The sequence below is a fragment of the Triticum aestivum genome, chromosome 5B, assembly GCF_018294505.1.
Source record: "Triticum aestivum cultivar Chinese Spring chromosome 5B, IWGSC CS RefSeq v2.1, whole genome shotgun sequence".
Lineage (NCBI taxonomy): Eukaryota > Viridiplantae > Streptophyta > Magnoliopsida > Poales > Poaceae > Triticum > Triticum aestivum.
Genome location: NC_057807.1, coordinates 440,564,320 through 440,588,904, shown reverse-complemented (window position 1 = coordinate 440,588,904; position 24,585 = coordinate 440,564,320). Strand labels below are relative to the sequence as shown.

The window sequence follows — 24,585 nt, the reverse complement described above, 5'->3', positions numbered from 1 at the left end:
GGGCCGAATGTTGTGGTCACCATCACCGAAAATCGGAAGTTAGCCAAAGAGTGCCTTCAGAAGGGCTCTACAATTGCCGACGAGCAAATGGCGATGGCCAAGTTAGACGAATACAAGAAGGCGGTGGACCCAAGAGAGCTGATGATGACCAAGAAGCCGATTGTGGAATCCGCTTTCCAGTCAGCCGGAGAAACAAAGCTAGCTCACATCCACCCGAAGGACCCGAATGTACCCCGACCAACATCTCAACGACGTTGGACAGCAAATAGAAGCCGAGCTCGTCTAGTTCCTTCATGGGAACTGTGATATCTTTGCATGGAAATCTTCCGACATGTCGGGTGTTCCCAGGGGACTGGTCGAGCACAGACTATGCGTCGGCTTGAAGGTGAAGCCTGTCAAGGAGCATCTTGGACGGTCTTCTACCGAGAAGCGCAAGGCAATTGCCGAGGGGATCGCGTGACTCTTAGCCGCCGAGTTCATCCGAGAGGTCTACCACTCTGAGTGGCTCGCCAACGCCGTCATGGTGCCAAAGAAAGACAAGTCTATTCGCACGTGCGTAGATTTTAGACATCTCACCGGGCCTGCCTGAAAGATCAATTTCCTCTCCCCAGCATAGATTAGATAGTTGATTCTACTGCCGCGTGCGAGAGGTTATGATTTAAGGATGCGTACTCTGGGTACCTTCAGATCCGACTGTATGGCCCCGATGAAATAAAAACTGCATTCATCAGCCCATTCGGGTGTTTTTGTTACATCATGATGCCATTCGGTCTGAAAAATGTTGGAGCCACATGCATGCGCATGATCCAGAAGTGTCTATGAAAGGAGATTAGTTGGAATATATAAGCCTATATGGATCACATCGTGGTCCAAGTCGAGGAAAGGTTCAGACCTCCTGACTGTCCTCGCTAAGACATTCACAAATCTGCGTGAGTATGGCATTGAACTCAATCCAGCCAAATGTACATTCGGCATCCCATCGGGCAAGCTACTCGGATTCCTCATTTCCGAACGTGGTACCGAGGCCAACCCCAAAAAGATCAGGACGATCATCCGAATGAAGCAACCAGAGCGCGTCTCCACGACGATGTGTAGCTCCTCACAGGCTGCCTGGTAGCCCTGAGTAGATTCATCTCTCAACTCGGTGAAAAGGCCCTGTCCCTTTACCGACTGATGAGAAAGTCTGATCGGTTTGAATGGACTCCTGAAGTGCATGCCATGTTCGAGGACCTCAAAGCTCTGCTCTCCACCCAGCCAATGTAGCTGCTCCGTGCAGCAAGGAGCCCTTGCTCTTGTACATCGCGGCCACATGTCAAGTTGTCAGCACGGTCCTAGTGGGGGAGCGGGAAGAAGAGGGCAAGGACTTCAAGCTCCAACATCCTATGTACTACATCTCTGAGGTCCTGACGCCTTCCAAGCAGAGGTATCCACACTATCAGAAGTTAGTATACAGAATTTATTTGACTGCGAAGAAGGTGGCACACTACTTTCAAGAGCACTCGGTCACGGTGGTTAGTGACGCCCCCTGGCCGAGATCATGCACAATAGAGATGCCATAGGCCGAGTGGCTAAATGGGCCATTGAACTCCTTCCACTAGACATTAAGTATGAAGCCAAGAAGGCCATCAAATCTCAGGCTTTGGTCGATTTTCATGCCGAGTGGATTGAGCAGGAGCGGCCCGTCCCGAGTGTTCCCAAACACTGGATGATGTTCTTCGATGGTTCCAAGATTCTAAATGGCCATGGAGCCGGAGTGGTCTTAGTGTCCCCCAAAGGCGACCGACTCAGCTATGTTCTTCAGATTCACTTTGATTCCTCCAAGAACGAAGCTGAATACGAAGCCCTACTGCACGGGCTCCAAATGGCAATCATCCCGGGGATTCGCTGACTGATGATGTATGGCGACTTGGATCTGGTGGTAAATCAGGTCGTGAAAGAATGGGATGTCTGCAACCCGGCGATGACGGGCTACTGCAATGCTGTCAGGAAGTTGGAAAAGAAATGCAAGGCTCTGGAGCTCCATCATGTGCATCGACTCAAGAATCAAGCATCAAATGACTTGGCCAACATGGGCTCCACTTGGAAGCCCGTGCCCAAGAACGTAACGTGTTCCTAGAGCACCTATACTCGCCCACAATCAAGGAAGATCCTTTTGTGGAAGAGCCCCCGCAACCAGTCGGTCCTTCCAATCCGACTGAGGTTGATATCCCCGCAGTAATCGACTTGGTCCAAGAGGTCCTTGTCATCATTCCTGAGTGGCCCATACCTGGCCTACTTGCTTCGGCAGAAAGTCCCAGAAGATGAAATTGAAGCGCGATAGATCGTGCGTCGATCCAAAACCTTCACTGTCATGGGGGAAGAGTTGTACAAGAAAAGTGCAACTTGAGAAACTCAATGGTGCATCTCGCTGGAAGAAGGACAACATATCTTATAGGAAATTCACTCAGGATCCTACGGACATTACGCGTCCTCTCGGACCTTAGTCGCCAAGGCATTCAGGGCTGGGTTCTATTGGCACCGAGCCAATCAGGCCGCTCGAGACATAGTGGACCAGTGCGTCGGGTGCCAGTTTTACAAGAATCAATCGCACAAACCGACGTCTGCTCTCAAGACTATTCCACTCACTTGGTCGTTCGCAGTCTGGGTCTCGACATGATCGGCCCCCTCTGAACTAGAGCGAGTGGTTTCACTCATCTGCTGGTGGCAGTGGACAAGTTCACCAAGTGGATCGAGGCCAAACTCATAAAAAAGTTGGACTCGGCCACTGTCATTCAGTTTATTCGGGAAATAATCTTCAGATTTGGAGTCCCACACAGTATCATCACCGACAATGGGGTCCAATTTTGAATCGGACGAATTTCGTGAATTCTGCCACACCCAAGGCACTCGGGTCGACTACGCCTCTGTGGCGCACCAGCAGTCGAATGGCCAAGCCGAGAGAGCTAATAGACTCGTACTTGAAGGATTAAAACCTCATCTCATGCGCGACTTGACTCACGCCACAAGAGCATGGGTGACTGAGTTGCCTTCAGTCCTTTGGGGATTGCGGACGACTCCGAATCGATCCACCAACCGCACCCCATTCTTCATGGTATACGGGTCAGAAGCAGTCTTGCCGAGTGATTTGCTCCACAATTTTCCCCGAGTGGATCGTTACTCGGAGGCTGAAGCTAAGGAAGCTAGGCAAGACGGCTTAGACCTTCTGGAGGAAGAACGTGAGCTGGCGCTTATAAGGTCAACACTGTATCAACAAGACTTGCGCCACTACCACGACAGACACGTCGGAGGGCGTGCTTTCCTGGCGCCCCCCTGGGAGGGGCCATTCACCATATCCAAAGTCTTGCACAATGGAGAATACATGCTCTATAACTTCACCAGAGGAGTAGAAGAGCCCATAACTTGGAACGCAGATCTGCTCCGCAAGCTTCATACTTAGAATAAAATTTTCTCCTTTGTAATAGTTAGTTTGAATGATCTTAGATAAATAATTAAAAGAATCACTTCTTCCCATACTTTGTCTAGTTCGGCCCATGGTCGCATTCACTCAGGTGACGAATTGCATTTGGAAGCTAACACACCTCCAGTGGGTGAAGAGAGGAGAGGAAAACCTAGCCGCGAACCAGCTTTCACCTAAGTTAAAAATAACTCGAGTGAGGATCTGCTCCACACTCGGAGGCTTAAGTGCAAAACCAGTTTTTCCTTGAGTCAGAAACCAACCCGAGTGAGGATTTGCTCCACACTCGGGGTCTTAGCCGCGAACCAGCTTTCGCCTAAGTTAAAAATAATCTGAGTGAGGATTTGTTCCACACTCGGGGGCTTAGTCGCGAACCAGCTATCGCCTAAGTTAAAAATAATCTGAGTGAGGATCTACTCCATACTCGGGGGCTTAGACAGGAACCAGCTTTTGCCTAAGTTAAAATAATCCGGGTGAGGATCTGCTCCACACTCGGGGGGCTTAGACGCGAACCAGCTTTTGCCTAAGTGAAAAATAATCCGAGTGAGGATCTGCTCCACACTCGGGGGGCTTAGCCGTGAACCAGCTTTCTCCTAAGTTAAAAATAATCCGAGTGAGGATTTGCTCCACACTCGGGGGCTTAGCCACGGACCAGCCTTCGCCTAAATTGAAAACAATCCGAGTGAGGATCTTCTCCACACTCGGAGGCTTAGCTGCAAAACCAGTTTTTGCTTAAGTGAAAACCCACCTCGAGTGAGGATTTTCTCCACACTCGGGGCTTAGCTGAGAATCAGCTTTCGCCTAAGTCAAACAAGAACTTAGAAAGCAAATAAATTCTCAAAGGGTTGGGCAACAGCGTAGGTGTCGGCATGGGCGTAGGCGCGGCCGTCAATGGCATCTGGTTCAAGATAAGGCCACGCTCCGCCATGTACCACGCCTTGACATGCTCTTCCATCGAGAATGCTAGGTCGGTGTTCCTTTTCTTCGCGGCGACGTTTGTCCGGAGTAGGTCGAGATTAACGTGCTGGTCTTCATCAACGCCGATGATGTCATCGTCTTGCTCATGGAAGCCGGGGTAGGAGGCGGTTGCGAACGAGCGGCTCGTGATGATCTCTTCCATGTCGGTTTTCGTCGGGTCGGGGTTGCCGAAATGCGACGAGGCTTGCGAGAAGGGCAGGGCGCCATGCCATAGAGGCGGCGGCGGTGAGGCAGCGTAAGCCGGCGGCAAGTAGGTGCACGGGGGGTACTGGACGCGGGAGAACACGGGCGAGGGAGTGTGCTGATCGGGGTTCATCATACCGGCGGGAGAGGATCGTTGGCCATGTGGAAACGTGATGTTGGGGTTGAATCCGCCATGCACGTCGCCATCAGAATAGCCAAGCGAGGGGGCACAACGCCATTCCGGTGGCGAGAAGCTGGCTGTCAATGCAACGCTTTGCCGGCTCCATGTCAGGCCGTGGTCGCCAAGCGGATGTATCATCCCTGTGTGAGATGCCTTGGCCTGCTCAGCGACCCTCGCGTCACGGCGTCCCAGGCTTTCTTTGCGTTGAACCTGTTCCATCGGTCAGTGGTGACGGCCTCCCGGCGCTGAACCTCCACCCTCCACTCGACGTTTGACATGCCCGGTGGTTTTGCCATCGGCGCCCTCGGCTTCCTTTGCTTCGGTGGGTCGGATTAGAAGCCATGGCAGCGGCGCGAGGGGCCAAATACTTCTTCGACGGCATGGCGGGGTGGCGGCGGCCAGATGGCGGGGAGAGTGAGGAGAATGGAGAGGAGAGGGAGGAGAATGTCGGGCGGGATGCGGGGAAGGAAAGGGGAAATGGAGGGAAAAGTGGGGAAACGGCGGGAAAAGGGCCTCTCGCTGACAGAGCGGACCCATGCACCTTTTCACTTCGGCCGGCGCCAAGCGACCCCCTGGAGGATGTGTTCGGCTTGGGTTCGCCGGCTGTTATTTCGGCCCAAACCGGTGACAAATGAGGACCTAGGGGCGTGACTGGTCCGATTTTTCACCGGCGGCGCTAAAAAAGGGCCCTGGGGGCATGTTGGGGGGGGGGCGAGTGGAGATGCTCTTATCCCCTACGTTCCCGATTGTTCGCCTAGGGGGTAAAGTGATCACCTCTGCAATTGTTACGACTGGGTCAGACGGGTACGTACCTCAGACGGGTGAAGCCGAAAGCTAGCACTCTTAAGAAGATAACTGGTCGGCCACGAGGGAAGAGAAAAATACTTCGGTGACTGTCACCACAACATGGGGGTTGTCTCCCCACATTAACGACAACTGCACACCATGGGTATTCGGTTCAAAAACGCCTATGGTTAATATGACAACCCGAAGAAAGAAACCCATGAAGGAACTATTTTCTTCCGAAGATGTTTCTTGCATTAAAAAGTAATATAACATAACTCTCCGCACACGTTTTGTCTGTTCGTACCAAATGGACGGATTGGTTGGTTGCCCGATGTGATTTCCTGTTACCACATGTCACATAGTACGGAACACTCTCCAGCCATTGGCGGGAGATGCGGAAGCCGATGGCCGGTTAAGACAACAGTTACATTGCGGATGGATAATGTTTGATGTAAAGTAGATTGATACATAGAATCAAACACTTTATTCTTTGTCCAGACTGTCTATTATACTATCTAGGGCACAGTCTTCCTGAGTGTATCGCACAACGGGCATCACATTATCATATACCAATTAAAGAGGTATTTCTTGCCCATCCGGCCCTGCCGGTCCGACACGCACCATGTGTTCTGGCTCGAGTTTGGTAAAATAGGTCTTCACCATGGCCCATGCCTCCTGTGCTCCCTCTCGGCAAGCTGGTATCTTCCATAACTCCAAGAGACGCCGAGCTCCTTTAAACCGATTGACAAGTTCAGCCATCCCTTCTGGAGACGTCTCGGTCAGCCATAACGCCTTTACCAGACTGTTCATAGCCTTTCGAGCTCGCTTGTGCACAACGGATAGTTCCTTCAATAGGTTCCCTCCAAAAGAGTTCATCTCTACTTCTGGGTGCCCGGTGGGGAGACCTATTAAGAGACACGGCATATCTTTTTACACGTCCAGAATACACGTTCGTCACGTGATCATAAGTAGAAAATCACTCACCGAACATGGTGCCTTTCAATCTTTGGTTCTCCTCAAGAGCTTTCACAACGGAGTCTTCAACCTCTCAATCTCTTCATCCTGCTGCTGCTTTTCCACCTTGAGTTTATTCTTTTTCTCATGGCTTCGGGTTATTACCCGGCGGCCGGCTGCCTCTTGCGCTTCGGCGTACCTTTGGGACTCTTTCGCCGCGTCCAGATCCCTTTGCAGCTGACCTATGGACTCAGTTGCTACAAAGGACACCTAGGTCAAACAGTGCAACCTGGAAATTCTGGCGTATTGAACTTCCTTATTCACCATGCGCTTCCCTGGTGAACTTCTTGACGTCCTCCAGCTCGGCCTTTGCAGCAGCCAATTGTGTTCAGTGTAATTCCAGGTCCACAGACAACTTTTTATTTTGTTCTTTCAAGACCTGCACAATACCGCACATATATACGCTATCCATCCTTAACTCGGCCGTCCCGCCCAAGTTAAGGCTTGGGGGTTACTGGGTTAGGATTTGTGTTTGGATTTCAAACTGAACCCGTACCTGCATATTGGCCGACAGCAGATTGGCAGCTCCCTCAAGGCCAGTTCGGCAGCTCTGAGGTATGCGTCTACCGAACTCAAATCATTGAATTCTAGATGGGAAAATGCAGCATGACGCAGTGATTCTTTCCGCCGCCGGTGATTCATTACGCTTTCATCTTCGGAGTTGGTAAGCGAAACATCCCTAGAATCCGCTGGGGCCTGGTCTACGGTGGTTTCCGCATTGACCCCAGTCCGAACAGCAGGCCTCTGTTCAGTATTATTCCCGCGCATCTCCTTGAGGTCTCAGCTGCGTTGGCAGAATGTTTTTTCTACAGGATGCGGCAAAGTTATAAGTACTTGCAGTGGTCATATTGACAAATAAAGTCGCGACTTACCTCTTGGTCGGGGGAGTAACTGATGTAGCTCTCGCAACTTCCTTGCGCTTAGAAGCTCCAATGCTGGTGGGTATCGACATGGTAGGCGCCGCACTCATCGTTGTTCGGCGCACGGTACGGCGACCCTTGGGAGTAGAAGTCAGCGTACTCGGAATGGCACGAGACGAGCGCCGATTTTAGGAAGAGGCCTTCTTGCTACTTACAGTGGAAGCAGGAAGAGCCCCAGGATGATCGGCTATGAGGGCCACCTTGGAGCCATCGAGACTTTCCTGGTAAAAGAACCGTCCTCGAAGTCAGTTGACGTCTCCGGATCGACATGGAATCATAGGTTCTCATCACGAGAATGATCCTCCGGTTGTGGCGAGGGGCAGTCGATGCCCTCGACCACGCGTCTCCAGCTTTGTTCAGAAGCATAGAAGATAGGATTAGACAAATTCGGATGTAATGTACGAACTGTAAGAATAAAAATCAAACTTACCCATTCAACGAGATTATAGCTCGAGTAGCCGTCCCTGTTCCATAGGCGGGTGAAGTCTTCTTCTTCCCCTTTGAAGAGGTTGTCTAGCAGGGTAGCCATTGTTGAGCGGTTGGCCGGCCCTTGCCGTGTGTAACTTGTAGCATCACCTGTCCCATTATAGCAGCACAAGGAATGCATCCTTTTTTGAAGAGGTTGCACACATCGAGTAATAGCGGCGGTCATCACGTCGATGATGGTTCATTTACTATGAGTTAACAACCTCACCTTGGCGGCCAGTTGTTGTACCTCGGCACTCTCTTCTCGAGAAGATCTTTTTCGCTGCCAGTTGAACCGCTTCTTTTGAGGAGCATCCGAGTATTCGGGCAGGCCCTGCCGAGCCGGTTCAAGTACTTATATATAAAACAACTCTGAGGTCTATTCTTTGAAATCCTTTTTGGGGTCCTGATCCGATACCCTATCCCGGCTATGTGTCATACTTCGGCTCCGCCTACTTCATAGATCGCCCCTTCTCGGCTATGAGGAACAAGGCAAAAAAACTTCATCCATAACTCGAAATGGACCTTGCAGCCCAAGAACATCTCGGAATGGGCGACGTAGCCCGAGATGTGCAGTGCGGATCCAAGGGGTGAGATGGTGGAGTTGGATCCCGTAAAACTCTAATAGGCCCCTGAGGAAGGGATTTATGGGGAAACCTAGACCTCGTAAGAGAAAAGGCACAAAACATACCCTCTCCTTCTTGCTTGGGGTAGGGAAGTTCTCTGCGAAAGATTCACCATTCATGGAGATTAGTCCGGCGCGAACGAATGTCAAACCTGGGGCAGGAAGGTATCCTTCCGTCTGAAGCATGCTTAGTTGAAGATGTGAAACTGAGCAGCTGGCCCAATCGCCTGGAAGGAGGCCATGGGGGTGCAAGGATGAGCTTGGGGCGCCAGCCATCTTTTCGATTTTCTGTGGTTTTCCCGTGGTTTCTTGATCTGGGGTGGTTGAAATATGCGTCGAGTTCCCAGCGTATTAAATAGCCACATTCTGTCTGGGATCTTTCCTCTGTGAAAGGGCGATGGCCTGTTCACCTCCCCTGGCGCGCGGGAATCGAGGGATGTCTTTGGCCCCTGAGGAAAAATTTAAGATGAGGGCCCTGTGATGACTTGACTTGCTAGATTGAAATGTCATGGGCTGCCGATAAGGGATGGGGAAAAGGAACTCATCTCGCAAGCCGGAGACCTTGAACGCACAAGACGACTGGCGATACGGACCCCGACGTTGGAGACTAGTTCGGAGGCTACTAAGGGAGTCCTGGACTAGCGAGTCCTTGGGCTGCCGACCTGTCTTTATGGGCTGGACAGTTGGGCTGCGCTACAACTGCTGGAAGACCGAGCTATGAGGTGACCCCGTATCTGGACTCGGGATCTTCGGTGCCTTGGTGTGTCCTCCAAGGCAAGACGGGGAGAATCGACATCTTTCTTCCTTCCTTGTAACCGACCATGTGTAAACCCTAGAACCCCTGATGTCTATTTAAACTAGAGGGTTTAGTCCATAGAGGCTAGAAGAACCATCATCATCCTACTCGCCTAGGGTTTCGTTCATCTGATCTCGTGGTAGAGGTACTCTATAATCTATTCATATACATCAATCATGTTGGACGTAGGATTTTACCTCTTCGAGAGGGCCTGAACCTGGGTAAGTACCGTGCTCTCCGTCCCTTGTTATCCATTGATCCAAGATCCACAGCTCGTGATCCCCTACTCGAGATCCACAGGTTTTGACACAGACACCGGGCGCATGGCGTCCCCGTGCCTCTGCCACCCCCTGCTGGAGTACGCGCGCCGTGAAGCACAGTATGCGGCGGCAACACCCCCGTCGGGACCGCACACTTCCAGCGCTGCCACGCCGAGGAGCTGGTGTCCAACAACGGGGCCCCAAGGTAGAGGGGTCGCCACAACTCGGACGGTCGGCGTCAATGGTGGGGCGCGTCGGGGCGGACTCTCTCCGCCGTGCTCGCTCACATCCAGGGCGACGACGAGCCGCGGCTGGAGTACCCGGCACTATCCTTCTCTCGCCGTGGCGGGAGCTCCTGGATGCCGAGGTGCACGGACACGCCATCCTCGTTGTCCTCGGGCTCCTGCTCCTCCGGGTTGGCAACCTCGTACCGGTCAAGCCCGAGCCGCAGGAGATGCCGCTCCATCGACGTAGCCGCATCGGCAACCTCGTCATCAATGAGGGCTCTCATGCCCTTTCCCCTCCTCACGGCCACTACCGCATGGTCAAGCTGAAGGAGCCAGCGGCAACCGTCGGTGAAGCAGGAGTTCGACGCAATGGCCGCCGACCTCAAGAGTGGCCTCGCCTGGCTACGTGCAGGAGGAGATGGACCGCCAGCGCCGCGCTCTTGAAGAAATCGTCGTGCGGTGCCGCGGCCGCGGTGAGGGGGCGTCATCGTGCTTTCCGGCAGCGACGAGGAGGTCACTGCACCGAGCCAGCCGCCCCGCAGTGGCGATCCAGAGGAGGGCTACAGCCAGGCCCCCCTGAAGGACAGGCCACCGAGAGACGGCGACGATGATGACGGCGGCGACGACTACACCGCCTTCTACAAACTCCTCGGCATGAACTAGGAGTAGTTTTCTTTTTATGTTTTTATCTTATGTAAATTCGCCTAAATATCAATGAAATAGCCTAAATTCTGTCCAAATTTACTGAATTTCATCGAATTTGTCCTTTGAAAAAAATCGCTCATGCCGGTGCGGTCGCGACTGAGAATCAGTTCCCCAAGCCGAAATTATCGCCGCCAGGCCCTAGAGGCGCTATTTTACGCCTAAAAGCGCCCTTGGGGCCGAACGACTGGAGATGCTCTGACCTACGCATGGTCTTGACCCGGCGGTAATCACCACCTGCAGTGAAGGGGAGGTGGCAGAGGAGGGCTGGGTGATCTGACTTGTCCACACATTAGCTGGCTAGCTTGGGTGTTGTTGTTGGTGGCACACATTCACATACATACATACATATAACATCTCTTCCCTTCCTTTGATTACCTAATCCCACGTGACATCTCATTGTTATCGATTTATTTCTTCTGTACACTAATGAACAAATAATCTTGGTTCTCTGATTGTTTTATTCACCGAGTCAGACTAATCCACCTACGATTGCTTGCCTTCATTTTTGTAGATAAACGATTCTTGTACTACCTCACCAAATGAGCTGATCCAGTTTGATCCACCCGAGCTAAGCTTCCCTTGCCTGAACAAGACGTCACTCTCCTCAGTTAATATAATCAACATTACAGATTGCTACATTGGTTTCAATTGTTGGAACCTCACTGAGTTTTCTGCGTGCCACGACAGACAGCCCCGTCAAGGAATTCTGGCACCACGGTCCACTCAGAGAATGGTTGTACAATGTGTACCCAAGGAAAATGAACCAGTAGAGGACATGCATTACAAAAAAAGCATATTCGTGTGGAACATGATTGTGGCTCAAGGTGTCGAATCCAGCAGCTTGGAGGATCAATGCAGTGATGAAGACAGTAAGGAGCTGCCCTTCATTTTTAACAATAATGTGAGTTCCCTAATGAAGCAATGCATTATTTGTACTATTCTTTTTACTCGTGTAAAACTTCTGCCTCTCTGATCCTGCCTAAAAAAAGTAAAGGAGCTTAGTAACTGGAATCATAATTGTAAGTTAGTTATGTGGCATCTGTTTTGACATGGCATCGTAATTGGTCAGTCCCACTCCCACATGCCATCCCCCGTAGGATTTAGATTAGCTGGTAAGTTAGTTAGTTGGTTGAGCATTGTCAGGCATGCATGGCAAAGAAAGGTGAGGCGGCCTGATACACACACACTTGTGTCGATTTTGTTTTTGCAGATAAGCAGCCCATGTACCTCAACCTCAACCTCAGGAGACGAGCTGCTGATCCGGTTGGACCATCCTGCAGGGCTTGTCTTTCCGCGAAACAAGACAGGCTTGTTCTCAATTAACATTGTCAACGTTACCGATTACTATGTTGGTTTTCGTCTATTTAAGCCCAGAGAAGATGCGGCCGTGACCCGCCGTACACATACTGAAGTAGGAATTTTGGCACCACGGTCTGATCAAAGACTCGTCGTAGCAAGGCTAATAAATGAAAAGGAACCACAAGACACAACATACAACGACGACAAGCAGCTCTTAATATGGAATGCCATTGTCAGTGAAGGCGTCAAAGTCAGCGACCTTGATTGTTCCATATGTCTCCAGATAGAGAAGAGTATCGAGTTGCCCTTGATTTTTGATAAGGTAAGTTCCCTAACTACAAAACGCATTAGTATTACATGGAGTGTTTTTTCCTTCTTGTACCATTGCTCGGAGTTGGCGCCTATGAAACTGATGTTAGAGAGTATTGCCCACTGCGTGATCCTTATTTTGATGATGGTGGCAATGCCTTGAATCTGGAGATATACTTTACGCGGCAAGATCGCCTGTTTCTTTTGTCCCCGATTAATCTAACACCCATATTCTCCTCTGCAGATAACTTCATCTACATCAGTTGAGCTGATCAAGTTTGAACCCCCCCAAGTCTGTTTCCCCTTCCTGCCAAGCAAACGTCTGTTATCTCCATTTAAGATAGTCAACGTTACAGATTATCACATTGGTTTCGGTACACGAGTTGAGGAAACAAATGTGGCGTTGTACATCACGGTGCCACCGTATGGAATCCTGCCACCACGGTCGACACAAGAACTGGTGGTAACAAGGGTCGCCAAGAAAGAGGCACCGGAACTGGAAGACATGCAGTGCAAAGATAAATACTTTGTGTGGAGCTGCTTTGTGTCTCAAGATGTCAACGCCAGCGAACTCACAAGATATATGCCCCAAAGTGAGAGAAGGAAGTTGCCCATAGTTTTTACGGAGGTAAGCTTCGCAATTTTGCAACCCATCGGTTTTAAATTTGATTTACTCTTTTGCAATCGCACCACTCGGAAAATAAGATCTAAATTTAGATCACGATGGTTTCAAGCTACTGCCATTCTACTAATTTTCCAAGGAACGAGAATTTTTATAAGTGTAAACATTTCATGTTTCTTAAAGAGTAAATTGCACCAGATTTTCCCCATACTTTTCCTGAATTCATATTTTGAACATAATGGCTTAAATTTAACCAGCACATCCCTCAAACACCTAAACTAGACACTCTCAACTGTTAAAACTAGACAAGATATGCACCCGTCGAGACCACTCCGAAACGTTTTGAGCGCTGAAATGCGAGTACTGTTGGATGAACCAAATACTAAACGTTCTCTGCCTGCATGTTTCTTGGGCACGAACTAAGCCACAGCTATATATGTTCCATTTTGCAGACAAGCTCAAACGAGTTGGTTCAGTTTGATCCTCCCGAGCTCAGCTTTCCTCTGTTGCCAAACCAGAGAGTCTTGTCGTCAACTAAGATAGTCAATATTACAGATCAGTACATCGTTTCAGAGTATGCACCAAGAAAAGCAATTCAGCAAGGTACAACACAAATCCGGCGGAAGGAATTTTGCCACCGCTGTCCACGCAAGTAATACTGGTAACAAGGATAGCAGGGGAAAAGGAACTAGAAGACACACAGTGCAACGGCAAGTTTTTGGTGTGGAGCGGCATTGTGACTGAAGATACGAAAGCCAGCGATGTTATTGATAACATGTCCGAGACAAAGTGTACCGGTTTGCCCATTGTTCTTACACAGGTGAGTTCTCTATATGTAATGAATATGTCTTATTTTTTTACCTTTGTGTTTTTCTTCTCGACCGCATTAAAAGAGCTAAATTCCCCATCAATGTCAGCTCCCATACCTTTTACTTTTGCTTTTTCTACTGAGCTCCTTGTGGCTCAACTAGAACACTTTTGAGCATATTTATTTCGATTAGCCTCCATTTTAAAAAATACAAATTGAGGCAAACAAAAATAGAACACTATTAGATTCGTGAAGGATAAGAAGAGCCATATGTAGTTGTGAAGAATATTGAACCAAATATGGTGCCAATGACTACATACTTGCTTACAACTACCTCCGTTTCTGAAAAGGAGGCCTATAAGTTTTCTAAAAAAATCACATAATGTAAAATTTGACCAAGTTTCAGAAGAAGAAAACACTGTCAACAACTATTGTACATATTAATGTTTAATTTCTAAAAACAAAGTAAAACTTTAAATTGTTTGACTTCAAAAGAACTATCGGCCTTATTTTCAGGAACATGGGTAGTAGTTCCTTGAACAGGAGTAGCATATGCTTAATGTTTGACTGTATTTACTGCAAACCTGGGTACATATATACAACTATTATGCTATGTTTTGGAAAGCGGAACAAACGCTATCCATTGCACCAATTGATGCACACATCCATTTTATTGCATTTTTTTCCTCGTGATCAAAATCACGTTGTGTTATCTAATTGCATATTTTACCCGGCCTAATTTATACATATGCTATGTTGTTTTCAACAGACAAGTTCATCTATCTCAGAGGAGTTGATCCAATTTGATCCACCAGAACTTCACTTTCCCATTTTGCCAAACAAGAAGGTGTTGTCCTCAATTGAGGTAGTGAACCTTACAGATTACAATGTTGGTTTCAATACATATAGCAGGCCAACAAATGTGGCATGGTACCACACAGAGCCACCGAGAGGAATCCTGCCGCCACGATCCACTCAAAAACTTATGGTAACAAGAGAAGAAAAGGAAGATGCATTAAAATATAAGCAGCTCACTGAAAAGTACTTTGTGTGGACAGCCATTGTATCTGAATGTGTCAAAGACAGCGAGCTTAGTGATTGCATGGCTGAACAAGAGAGCAAAGAGTTGCCCATTGTTCTTGACAAGGTTAGTTAACTATTTTTCTTGAGGAGAAATTCATGATTATTTACTTGGTTTATTATTAAGACCGAGAGAGTCCACCTGTGCTTTTCCCATGGTTTTTTATTTTGAAATGAATAATATCTGGGACCCACTAAAATTTGGTAAATTATCCAACATTCGTTAAAAACTTCAATTCAACATGATTATATTTAGTTCAAACGGAAACTAAGAGCAAGAAAAGGAGAAACAATATGGAAACAACTCTACATATCCATCCCTAATATGGCAACCACTCCCACCCCTAAGAGGATGCTACTCTTGGAATCAATGCTTCGCAACCAGCTCTCAAAGATATTTGCAACACAACAGAGGTGGATAAAGGCACATCGTTTACTGATCATATAGAACACGCAAACTTTTACTATAAAAACTAAATGTTCAATATTCTTGTCATGATGACAGAACAAACACTTTGTACTATTTTTTTCATAAAGATAACTAAGTTACTGCTTTAATTTTATTACAAACATATGTGAGATCCTACCAGGTGCTGCGGATTTCAATGAATAAACGGCATATGGTTGCCAACATGCAATTCTCACTATAATTTCAGTTTAAACTAGTAGAATTGCGACATTACGTAAATTCTTATAATTACTTCATGCATATTTCTAATTAGCTATATAGAAAATTCTAAATTTCAAAGACAATGTTTTTCTTGTTGATACCATCATCAAACTAACAACACTTCTATCTTTTTTTTAGCTCTAGTGATCTACTTCAAAGCCCATAGAAAAAAACTAGCCAACATGGCATCACAGTCTGTTTTCTAACTCAAACTAATGTGTTCTTTTTAATAGCTATTGTACTGTTTAGAACTATATTTTGAGTACACATGGCCAAATATCGCAATAGTAGCTTTTCAGTATTGTAGTGATATAGATTTAGTTTTGTGGATATTTTAAACAAGGCAAAAGATTTGCCATTTCACTAATTAAGAATAAGAAACTCGTTCGGTTAATTAGTGGAGAACTGGTCGAAAACCGATTCAACGCCAATACGGCCCAGTTCGATGATCCGACACACATAAGGTACAACACGGTTGAGAACAAAACATCATCAAGGTAGCACATTGACATCATCATCATCATTTCTCCTAAAGCAAACAACTCTGACTCCACCACAAACAACCATCGACAAAGCCCACACGGCAAAGGTCACGCGAAGTCATGAAGATCACAGCCAAGCAATCAGCCACACGCAATGGAGGCAATGCAGCTCCGATTATGAGAAGAGCTATGGATGGAGATATGCATGGTTGGTGCCGTGGAAGATCACTGAACAGACCACCTGTCGCTCGTCACCATCACTACATGGACTCTGCCGCCACAACAAACAACCCGAGACAATCTGGCCGACATGTTGAAGAGCCAACTACTATGGTCTTGTCGCGGCCAAGGCATCGCCCTAATCCCTGGTCTTCACTCGGATCTGACTAACTGATCCTCATGCCCACACATCGGTCAAACCACTTGCAACTTGCTTCAGATCCGGCCAGATAAAGCCACTGGTCCTGTCTACCTTCCAACCCCCTCACCACATCTAAGATAGAATTTTACCCCTGTCAATTTGGTTCAGTAGTAAAACCCAGCACCAACCCCAAGGGCCCAACCTAACCCCCACAACACGTCATAAGTCAAAATCGATACCCTTAACTATTCAAACTAGACTATGTTTCCAATAAATATTTAGTAACCTGGCCTATATTTGGCAGATCGTCAGGCCACCCACAATGCGAGTATCATAAATCAATAGTAATATATGTTACTATCTTCACAAGGCCTAAGTAGTCAAATGATCACTGAATCCATCTCTCTCTCTCTCTCTCTCTCTCATGATTGATATATCACAAACAAATGATATTTTGTTGCTGATGGCAATATACTTCTAGTCCAACTTTATTTATTCCAGCAGAAACGAATTGACGAAGATGTTTTCTCATTGCATGAAAGTCGTCTTTGTTTTGCAGATAAGCTCATTAACCTCAGATGAGCTGATCCAGTTGGATCCCGCCGAGCTCTGCATGCCCCACTTGCCAAACAAGAAATGAAGTTCATAGTAAATGTAGTCAACACTACAGATTTCTACGTTGCTTTCAATGTATATTTCATCCGCAGGAATGCAGCACGGGACAAGAGACCTGCATCGGTAGGTACAGGATCGAATGTAATCCTGCAACCACGATCCACCAATAGACAAATACTACATTGGATAATTGATGAGACGGAGGAGCCCGTAGAAGATTACTTTGTGTGGAGCCGTGTTGTGACTGAAGGTGTGGAAAGCAGAGACATCATTCGTTACATGGTTGAGGAAGAGAGTAAGAAACTGCCCTTTATTGTTAATAAGGTGAGTTCCTAATTATGCAACGTATTTTCTTGTATGGTCAACAATGATCGATTTAAATAAATCATTAAAAGCGAACTGATGATGATTTTCTTTGGGCACGGTTGTGTTGTTTCTTGGCAGGCAAGCCCGGCATGTACCTCAAACGAGCTGATCCAGTTTGAGCCGCCTGAGCTCAGCCTCCCCTTGATGATGATGCCAAACAAGCCCTTGGCGTTTTCAGTTAATATACTCAACAGTACAGACTACTATGTTGGTTTTGGTGGATATAACCTGAAAACAAATGTGGCCTGCTACTCCATAAAACCTGCGGGTGGAGTTATGCCACCACGGTCCACTCAAAGACTGGTTGTAAAAAGGGTACCAAAGAAAAAGGAGGAGCTGCTTAGTGAGTGCCAAGATGATAAGTTCCTCGTATGGAGCTGCTTAGTGAGTGAAGGTGCCAAAGCCAGCGACCTCAATGGTTGTGCTAAATACACAGTGGGTAGGGAGTTGCCAATTGTTTGTACTAACAAGGTAATTAAGTTCCGTAGCTATGCAATGAATGTGTTAAAAATCAATTTACTATTGATCCCATCTGAAATCACGAGCTAGGTTCTCATGATATATGTACACTCCTACCTTCAGAGCTCGTGTCGGTTAACTTTTTCTTTCTTTGTTAGTGTTCCAACATTTTTTTGTCCTACTACCTCCATTTTGAAATTTCAAAAAAAATTCATGCTACTCGCACACATTTCGACTTGTTATATTTATTTTCTTCATCCAAGATCCTTGGACTTTTTGAATTGAAACAGCCGCATTCCTTTTCTTGCAGACAAGCAACTTATGCACCTCAGACGAGTTGATCCAGTTTGATCCTCCACAGCTCCCGTTCACCTTCCTTCCCAACATGAGGGTGTCCATGTTGCGCTTGCTTAAAATAGTCAATGTTACAGATCACATCGTCGGTTTCAGTACATGGTCTCATGAAGCCAATTCTGCATCATACACAATGGAACCGCGTGCAGGGATCCTGCCACCACAGTCCACACAAGCAATCAAGGTAAGAAGGACCCCAAAGAAAAATGAAACGGAAGACATGCAGTGCAAAGACAAGATTTTTGTGTGGAATGGAATTTTGACTGAAGGTGTCCAAGTTAGGGATGTCTGTACATACTGGAAGAACGAAGATAAAGAGTTGCCCATTGTTCTAACAAAGGTGAGTTTCCTAATTAATTTCTCAGTCTTAAGTGTCCATTTACCCCTGTCAGTTCCAATAACCCATCCCATTGGAATCGCCAATGAGCACCATACTAGGTATAATTGTTGGGATTGACTGTCTTGGTCCTAAACCAGCTAGGTACAAAAAGATACAACTATTACGGTAATTGACACAACTAATAACTATGGGCTTTCTGTATATGTTGACAGCCTGGAGAAAGCAGTTCAAGGTAGGATCGGCAGCATGGTCGAATCTCTTGGACGTAAAGCTGGCTTGACAAGGTAATTAATGTACTACTCCCTCCGTCCCAAAATAAATGTCTTGAGCTTAGTACAAATTTGTCGGCAGCGTGATCCAATCGATGTAGGGGACGCGGGGTTGCACAGCACGTCAGCACACCACACCAGAACCGTTTTCTGCAACTGCTTGCTGCCAACCATGAGATTGCCTTTATCAAAAAAAAAACATGAGAATGCCGTTCCGTAAAATGCATGTTTGGACACTGGAAAATGTATAAGGAGGTCTAAATTAACACATGTGTTTTACAAGTGTAGAAATATTAAACGGTCTTTAGTAAATTATTATAGGGAAGGGCTGGCAAATCAATTGTGATTGTCCTGTTTGTTGGCTTTTAGGTCAATTATCCTTTTTCTTACTAATTATTATTACCTCAATTGTAGTGTATGCTAGTTTTTTCGCTTTGAAATTCATAACTTGGAACATGTTTATCTATATATGCAGGTCCATCATGGGTTTGTAACAGAACAGAAATCCTGGGTATATATTGACATGGCAAAATCTACATGTATACTCTAAATGAAGCCTGCCTTGATCGTCATTGATGGAATCATCTAATTATTATAAAAATAAATTTGATACAATAATCTCAGATTGTGGCCGTAGCTTGAACTACTCCTCTGTTTCTGGTAATTTGTACGACCCGATCGACATAACTTGTAGCATGCATGTGCGTCGGCATGTTCACCCATGCCTTGACGTCATTTCTACTATTCTGGTGTATTCAACACTGTCATGCGATTTGTTCAACTAATTATCAACTTAAGTAAATTCTAAATTTTTAGGAGAATGAAGAACAAACTCCCAGGCTCTCATGGAGTACTGAATAAGACGGCAGAGGGAAGTAGCTAGTTGCGTAGTGTAAACTTTGGAAGCGTTCCTACTCCTCGTAAGGAGCCGCGTGATTTTTATTTATATGCGACAGGAAGAGCCCCTGTTCGTGGCGTACAAGTTGAGGCCGATCGCTAGGATACAGCGGTACATATAGAGAACAAGAGGAACACGAGAGGGAATAGAGATAAGGGGAGTTTGAGATTACAACGTGGTTTAAACCATAGTTTCAAATAGCCGGCTATAGCCCCGCTATAGCTCCGCTATAGCTTTTTGAGCATGTTGCCGCTAAATTATTTCATGTACAATTTGCCGCTATAGCCTCGCTATAGCCTGCTATAGACCAGCTATAGCTGTTTTTAAGGGTTGCCGCTATATTCCATAGCCCGCTATTTAAAACATTGGTTTAAACTGAATCTTCTAACACCCTCCCTTAATCAATACTACCCTATATTTAAGTTTCTCTTGAACTCCTCGAACGGCCTTGCTGGAAGGGCTTTGGTGAACCCGTCTGCCACTTGATCTTTGGAAGGAATAAACCGTATGTACAACTTCTTCTCTGCAACCCGTTCTCTCACAAAATGAAAGTCAATTTCAATATGTTTGGTTCTACCATGAAAAACCAGATTAGCAGAAAGATAGGTTGCTCCCAAATTGTCACACCATAAACAAGATGTACGATGTTGCTTAATTCCTAGCTCATGAAGAAGTGATTCCAACCAAATAATCTCAGTTGTGGCATTTTCTAAGGATTTGTACTCAGCTTCTGTACTTGATCTCGACACCGTGGCTTGTTTTCTGGCACTCCAGGAGATAAGATTAGAGCCAAAAAATATTGCAAAGCCTCCAGTTGATTTTCTGTCATCACTGCATCCTGTCCAGTCAGTATCAGAAAATGCACTAACAAGAGTAGAACTAGAACGTCTAAACTGGAGACCCAAACTTGCAGTATGCTTTAGGTATCTTATAATTCTTTTAACAGTTGTCCAGTGTGCAGTAGTAGGTGCATGCAAATACTGACAAACCTTGTTAACTGCAAAGGATATATCTGGCCATGTCAACGTCAAGTACTGCAAAGCTCCCACAGCACTCCTATATTTTGTGCTTTCTTCTTCCTTGAGTGGCTCACCTTCAAACGCTGAAAGTTTTTCTGAAGAGGACAATGGAGTGGGTGAAGGCTTATAGTCCTTCATCCCCATACGAATTAGAAGTTCAGTAGCATATTTTTCCTGATTCAGTACTATGCCATCTTGAACCTTCTTAACTTCAATGCCTAGGAAGAAGTGTAGATCACCAAGATCTTTGAGAGCAAATTCCGAATTTAGATCATGCAGAAGAGCATTAGTAGCACTTTGTGAGGAACTTGCAACTATAATATCATCAACATATATCAGCACAAATATAACTATGTTTCCCTTGTTGTAAATGAAGAGTGATGTGTCAGCCTTGGATGCAATAAAACCAAGACGGCTCAACTGAGAACTCAACCTTGAGTACCATGCTCTCGGTGCTTGTTTCAAGCCATAAAGAGTCTTATCAAGCTTGCACACATAGTGGGGTGTTTTCTCTTCTCATACGTACCCACGTGGTTGTCTCATGTAAACCTCCTCTTCCAGAACACCATGCAAAAATGCATTCTGAACATCTAGCTGTCTCAAGCTCCACCCCCTAGACACAGCAATAGCTAGCACAAGCCTAATAGTTGTAGCTTTGACAACATGACTGAAAGTATCTTCATAACCCAAACCATAATGTTGCTTAAAACCTTTTGCAACTAGTCGTGCCTTATATCTGTCAGTCGAGCCATCTGCCCTTTTTTTGATTCTGTAAACCCATTTACAATCAATGATATTTTTACCTCTTTGTTCAGGTACAAGATGCCAAGTTGTTTTTCTTATAAGTGCAGAGTATTCTTCATCCATTGCATTTTTTCACCTCAGATCTCTGAGTGCATCTTCTAACCTTGTTGGTTCCCTTGCAATACACAACATTGCCATATGGTATAGTTCCATCAGTTCGGATTTTTGGATTTCTAATAGCTTTTTGTAATCGAGTTGAAACACGCGAGATCACTGGTTGAACAGGAAGTGTCATTTGTTGTGTAGGGGGGGATGTAGATTCAGCCGCAGAAGATCCTGATCCTGGAGAAACATCATATCCACTTTGTACAGCAGATCTGGAGTTGGACATTGTAGCCTGCGCTGTGGCCCCTGTTCCTGAATCAGTAGCCACAGAGAATCCCGAGTCGGTCGCTTTCACGGCCTCTCGCTCGCGCGTGGATTGCGGCGATCCCGAGCCGGCCGCTGGCGCATGCAGGCGCATGGGTCATGGGCCAGCCGCTACAACAGATGACGTGGCGCCCGCCCGCTGGCTGGACTGGGCTCTGCCAGGCACGCGATCTGGTGCAGATCCTCGCGCGCGATCCGAGGGATCCTGGCACACAGGAGTTCCAGGTGACGCGGGATCCTCCTCGTGTCCAGCGCCTATTTCGTCTCCTTCCTGTGCATGAAATATAACATCATTTTCAATGAAATTTTGATCATTTTCTTCACAGTTTTCTGCACCGTTTCTTTTGTGTCTTCTCCATGAGCCTGCATAGGTATAGACACATGACGAGTACTAGTAGAATCATCATTTTGGATAGTACAATTGTCGCCCCCATGATCAAAATCGTGAAGATTAAACGGAAGAAGAAGAATTTCCTTTTTAAGGAGGGCTCCGACATTAGGATGAAGAGATGCAAAGGGAAAAACAGACTCGTCAAAAACAACATCACGAAATATGTAGACCCTACCAGTGGAGATATCTAGACATTTGACCCCTTTGTGAATTGGACTATATCCAAGAAAAGCGCATTGCTTTGAACAGAAGGCAAGTTTATGTGCATTGTATGGTCTAAGGTTGGGCCACCATGCACAACCAAATACACGAAGTGATTTGTAATCAGGAGTGATGCTAAAAAGTCGTGTGATAGGAGTTTCAAACTTGATGACTCTGCTAGGAAGCAAGTTTATAAGATATGTGGCAGTCAAGAATGCTTCATCCCAAAATTTTAGTGGCATGGATGCATTTGCTAGTAGGGCTAGCCCTACCTCAACAACATGGCGATGTTTTCTTTCTGCACAACCATTCTGTTGATGAGCATGAGGACATGAAACATGGTGTGAGATACCAAGTTGCTCAAAGAAAGAATTGAGTTTCTTGTATTCACCACCCCAGTCAGTTTGCATTGCAATGATCTTAGTGTTTAGTTTTCGTTCGACAAGATTTTGAAAAATCTTGAAAACTTCAAACACTGCAGATCGTTTCTTAAGGAGATAGATCCAAGTAAATTTACTATAATCATCGATGAAGCTTACATAATATGAATGTCTACCAACTGAAACAGGAGCTGGCCACCAAACATTTGAGAATATAAGTTGTAGGGGTGCAGTAGAGATACTAGTAGAAATAGGATATGGCAGCTGATGACTTTTAGCTTGTTGACATGGATCACAAGCTGACTCAATACTAGCCTCATCAGTATGAGGGAGTTTATTTCTACTAAGAATAAGTTTAACAATAACTGATGAGGGATGAGCTAATCTACTATGCCACTTCAAAGAAGATGCCTTGATGACGACAAAAGCTTGCTTATTCAGCGATGATGATGATGACAATGATATGAGTGGGTAAAGACCTCCCATGAACTTGCCCCTAAGAAGTATTCTCCTCATGTCCAAGTCATTAACCAAAAAGAAGTAAGGATAAAATTCAATGAGAACACGGTTATCACGAGTAAACCTATGAACTGAGACAAGATTTTTTGAAGTTTCAAGCACATGTAGAATTTGTTTTAGATGGAAATTTTTCATGGGGGTTTTAACAATTGAATGACCAACATGAGTGATTTCCATACCAAAACCGCTAGCGGTGTGAATTTGATCCGGTCCATGGCACTTGTCTCTGATTGTCAACTTGTCCAGTTCACCCGTGATGTGATTTGTTGCTCCAGTGTTCGCGTACCAGTTAGTGTCGATGCCATAGCTGTTCGTTGGTGACAGCATTAGCCTCTTTCTCCTTGTAGTCATCTTCCTCATAGCGATCCCAGCATGCACGGGCACCTCCCGCGTGGAACTTGTAATAGATCTGGCACTCGGGATAATACCAAGGGGGTTGTTGACAATGTTGCTGCTGTTGTTGTGGGCGGCCTCTGTAGCCTCTGCCACCACTGCCGACAGGGGGAGAAGGGGGACGCCTTCCTCGGCCACGCCCTCTGTGGCCACTCCCACGTCCTCGATTCTTGTTCTGGCCGCGCCCCATGTACACCGTGTTTGCAGCCGAATTGAAGGTCCCATCTGTACCATCACCGAGCATCTCTACTCGTTGGTCGAAGGCAGAAATCTGGGCGAAGAGCTCATCCACCGTGATGGAAGTTTTGACTGTGCCAATGGCTGCCACAACCGGATCGTAATCTCGGTCAAGACTTGCAAGTACATAATCCACCATCTCGAGATCAGACACCAGACGACCCACTGCTGCAAGTTCATCCCCAAGGTTTTTCATCTTGGCGATGTAGGTGTTGTTGGACATGGCGCCCTTCTTCATGGTGGTGATGGCGATCTACAGGTTTGTAATTCTGGACTGGGACTGCGATGCAAAAATTGTGGTGATTGCGGTCCATAGATCGAAGGTGCTTTCCTTACCAATGACTTGAGCAAGGATCTCCTTGGAGAGTGAATTCAGCAGGTAACTTAGGACTTGTTGATTCTTCGACATCCAAGAGCGTACAGAGGATTTGGTACTGCAACCATGGTCTTGTCTAACTACTGCTGCTCCAACGTGATCGAGGGCGCTGCCTCGGTTCGATCTAGAAGCCCTATGACATGCGCTCCTTGCAGACCGGGCATCACCTGAGCTTTCCACAAAAGGTAATTCCCCTTTGCCAACTTCTCGGATGGAGGAGGACCGAGGTTGAGGACGACCGTGTTCGAGGTGGAAGACATGGCGATGGAAAGAGGCTTTTCTGGAGGCTAGATTGGGAAGAGGATTGCTCTGATACCATGTAAACTATGGAAGCGTTCCTACTCCTCATAAGGAGCCACGTGATCTTATT

General features: G+C 46.5%; 1 pseudogene; it reads left to right on the top strand.

The window, feature by feature from the left end:
* Window positions 1-19,122, top strand: part of LOC123114846 (uncharacterized) — a 35,626-nt pseudogene extending 16,504 nt beyond the window's left edge.
* Window positions 19,123-24,585: the final 5,463 nt, after the last annotated feature.